Source organism: Solanum pennellii, chromosome 5 (assembly GCF_001406875.1).
Source record: "Solanum pennellii chromosome 5, SPENNV200".
In the NCBI taxonomy this organism is placed as follows: domain Eukaryota; kingdom Viridiplantae; phylum Streptophyta; class Magnoliopsida; order Solanales; family Solanaceae; genus Solanum; species Solanum pennellii.
Genome location: NC_028641.1, coordinates 39,577,949 through 39,582,494, shown reverse-complemented (window position 1 = coordinate 39,582,494; position 4,546 = coordinate 39,577,949). Strand labels below are relative to the sequence as shown.

General features: G+C 38.9%; 1 pseudogene; it reads right to left on the bottom strand.

The window, feature by feature from the left end:
- Positions 1 to 378: 378 nt before the first annotated feature.
- LOC114077175 lies at positions 379 to 1,612 on the bottom strand (annotated as a pseudogene).
- Positions 1,613 to 4,546: the final 2,934 nt, after the last annotated feature.

Here is a 4,546-nt window from a genome sequence, read left to right as displayed (position 1 = left end):
TTATCTTCTCATCATAAAAATGAGAAGGAGTGCTAAATGTAGTATCTCTTGATCGAATCTACATTGACAATCGTGTCAATCGCCTTTCCCTCCATATCCGCCAATTGCAAAGCTCATTTGGATAACACTTGCTTAATAACATAAGGGCCTTACCAATTTGGAGCAAACTTTCCCTTGGACTCGTCTTGGTGGGGAAGGATACGTTTCACAACAAGTTGACCCACTTCAAAATTTCATGGGCGTACTTTCTTATTATAAGCCCGAGCCATCCTCTGCTGATATAATTGACCAAGACAAATTGATGTCAATCGTTTTTCTTCTATCAGTGCCAATTGTTCTAACCTCGATTTAACCCATTCTGTATCCTCGATTTCTGCTTCAACAACGTTCGAAGAGAAGGGATTTCAACTTTTGCGGGTATGACACCCTCAATTCCGTAAACCAATAAGTAGGGAGTTGCACCGACTGACGTACGAACAGTCGTGCGATATCCCATGAGAGCGAAGGTAATTTATCATGCCACTGTCTAGATCCTTGCACCATTTTCCTAAGAATCTTCTTGATGTTTTTATTCGCAGCTTCAACAACCCCATTTGATTTGGGATGATAAGGGGTTGAATGAGGATGAACAATTTTAAATTGCTCACAAACTTCCTTCATCAAGTGGCTTTTGAGATTCATTGTATTGTCTGTAATAATGATTTTTGGTATGCCAAAACGACATATGATGTTGGAATGAACGAAGTCCACCACCGCTTTCTTGGTAACTGATTTGAACGTGACAGTTGTTACCCATTTGGTAAAGTAATCGATGGCAACTAAAACAAAACGATGACCGTTAGATGTTTTCGGCTCTATTGGCCCAATAACGTCTATTCCCCATGTAACAAAAGGCCACGGGGCAGACATAGGATGCAACTCTAAAGGGGGTGAGTGAATCAAGTCGCTATGAATTTGGCACTGATGGTACTTGCGAACAAATTGGAAGCAATCTCGCTTCATGGTCAACCAATAGTATCCTGCCTGAATAAACTTTTTTGCTATGACGTAACCATTCATGTGTGGGCCACATACCCCTGAGTGTACCTCATTCATAATTGTTTCCGACTCTTGATTATTCACACATCGTAATAAATTCAAATCCGGAGTCCTTTTATATAAGATATCGCCACTTAAGACGAACCCATTAGCGAGTCGCCTAATAGCTCTTTTTTTTATCTCTATCAGCATGCAGTGGATATTCTCTAGCTTTTATTAACTGTTTGATGTTGTGATACCAAGGCTCACCATCTTCCTCTACCGCAATTATATTCCAATAACCATGTTGATCCCTAACTTGGATTTCCAACGGGTCAATGTAGGTATTACCTGGGTATGGAAGCATCGATGCTAGGGTGGCCAAAGCATCAGTCAACTCATTGTGAAACCTGGGAATATATCTAAATTCAATAGGCTTGAACTTTTTGATGAGATTTTCTAAACATTGTTTGTAAGGTTTGAGCTTAATGTCTTGAGTTTCCCATTTGCCTCGAGTTTGTCGAATGAGCAAGTCGGAATCCACTAAGACTAAGAGCTCATGTACATCCAGATTTATTGCCATATTCAAACCCATGATGCAAGCTTCGTATTCTGTTGTGTTGTTGGTAGAAAAGAATCGAAGTCATGCTGTGGCAGGATAATGACAACCATATGGTGAGATAAGAACTGCCCCAATTCCCACTCCGTTTTTGTTGAAGCCCCATCAAAATATAATTTCCATACGGGGTCATTATCAGGAATTTCTTCCTCGATAGAGTTGATCTCTTCATCAGGGAAGTATGTATTTAAGGGTTCGTATTAATCATCAATCGGATTCTCTGCCAGATCATCGGTCAACGCTTGTGTTTTCATAGCGGTGCGAGTAACATACAACAAATCAAATTCGGTAAGCAAAATCTGCCATTTTGCCAACCTACCTGTCGGCATGGCTTTTTGAAAAAATATATTTTAGAGGATCCATTCGAGATATGAGGTAAGTGGTGTAGGACAAAAAATAGTGCTTCAATTTTTGGGCGACCCAAGTTAAAGCACAACATGTTTTTTCTAATAGAGTGTACTTTGCCTCATAAGATGTGAACTTTTTGCTCAAGTAATAGATAGCTTGTTCATTTTTCCCCGTGATGTCATGTTGTCCTAGAACGCAACCAAAGTAATTATCCATCACCGAGAGGTATAAAAACAAAGGCCTACCAGGCTCTGGGGGACCAGTACCGGAGGATTTGCTAAATATTCCTTAATCTTGTCAAAAGCCTTTTGATACTCACTTGTCCATTTAATAGCGGTATCCTTTTTCAATAACTTAAATATCGGCTTTCATGTAGTAGTGAGTTGAGCGATGAATCGGCTGATATAGTTTAACCTTCCCATAAAACTCATGACTTCAGTTCTTGTTTTTGGAGGTGGCAATTATCGAATGGACTTTATATTGGAGGGGTCTAATTCAATGCCTCTTCGGCTAACTATAAAACCCAAAAGCTTGCCAGATGGAACTCCAAATGCACATTTAGCCGGATTAAGCTTGAGATTGTACTTTCTCTACCTTTCAAAAAAATTTCCTAGATCATGCATATGGTCAATTTGCGTTCTAGTCTTAATGATGACATCATCGACATATACCTCAACTTCTTTATGTATCATGTCATGGAATATGGTAGTCATAGCTCTCATGTAGGTTGCCCCTGCATTTTTTAGACCAAATTGCATGACCCTATAACAATATGTACCCCACGGGGTGGTGAAAGCAGTTTTTCTGCGTCTTTTTCATCCATGACGATTTGGTGATATCCGGTGTAGCAGTCCATGAAAGATTGAATCTCGTGTTTAGCGCAATTGTCAAACAAGATACGAATGTTGGGTAGTGGAAAATTGTCTTTTGGACTTGCTTTGTTTAAATATCTATAATCAACACAGACTCTAATCTTTCCATCCTTTTTTGGTACTGGCACAACATTAGCCAACCAAGTAGTGTATTGGACGACCCTGATCACTTTTGCACTCAGTTGCTTCATGATCTCCTCTTTGATTTTATCGCTCATATATGTCTTAAATTTTCTCTGCTTTTGCTGGACAGGTGGAAAATCAAGATGTATGGGAAGTTTGTGAACTACCAGATCAGCACTTAACCCCGGCATGTCATTGTATGACCAAGCGAAGACATCTTTGTATTCAATTAAAACTTGAATTATATCGTGTCGAATATTTCGATCGACATTAATACTTATCTTTATTTCTTTCACTTCTTCAGGAGTTCTCAAACTAACCATTTCCGTTTCACTTAAGTTAGGTTTAGGCTTATTTCAAATTGATCCAAACCCCTTTTTATTTCTTCATTAGCTTCATCTTCATCATATTCCTTAGACTTAGGATTCATTGTTATGAGATCAGACAACTTTTTAGGATCTAATTGTAAACTCTGCATGCATGTCATATTATTAAAGTTAACGTAACTGAAAATGAAAATAAGACGACATATATTAGAAAGAGTAGGAACAAAAAAGATGACTAGAACTTCATTGCATTGAATGGGAAAGGATAGAAGGGTTAACAACAAAGGGAAACAACTAAAATGTTTGAATTACAACCCTGAGAATAGTCCAAGAAAATAAAATAAAAAAATAGCAAAACAAAACTACCATGACTCCTTTTTTGTAGGGAGAGGAGTGGCTTTTCAGTTATTGAGTTGGACATTAGGGTCGATAAACTGCACATCCATATGACTAGTGCCCTCACCCCTCTGAATCATGTTTACCTCATAAAACATTTCCTTGATACCTTGACACATTTCATCCACATCATTTTGGATTGGTAAGTCTGGACACGGTTCACCTCGAGATTTAATGAAAGATTGAGCAATATGGGGGATCGGCTTCGACAGATTCCTAGCATTTCTTTTATGATCTTTTTCCCATTTTCTATCAAATCTAGTTGGATTGAAACCCAAACCGAATTTACCTTGATTACCCATTGGATTGATAGGATTCACAATTCCTTGCAACGACAAACCTAACCCCTTTCAGGGTTCATAGCCGTTTTGTACCATTTGAGCCACCACATGACTGAAGTAGAAGACAGATGAGGTTGGAGGATAGGCTTTCCTTCTAAGAACTAATTAACCGTTATTATCTCTAAAAGTCTGATGGTTGAGGGATTCACAACCTCTTTTAGCCTCAATGCATGGTATTGAAGGATCTCGGGTGATTGGGAGATCATCTTCACCATGGACAATGATTTCTTGTTTTCATGTTCAAACTTGACCACTTGGTGTAGACTAGACGGCACAGCTCTAGCCATGTGGATCCATGGCCTACCCAAAAGAAGATTGTAAGATGTGTCCATGTCTATAACTTGGAAAGTGATTCCAAACTCCGCTGGTCCATTGTAACAATTAAGTATATTTCACCGAAAGTATCCCGTTTTGCACCATCAAATGCCCGTACACAAACATTGTTAGTACGAATCCTATCAGTGCTGATTTTCAAGCTTTGTAGAGTGGAAAGAGGGCATATGT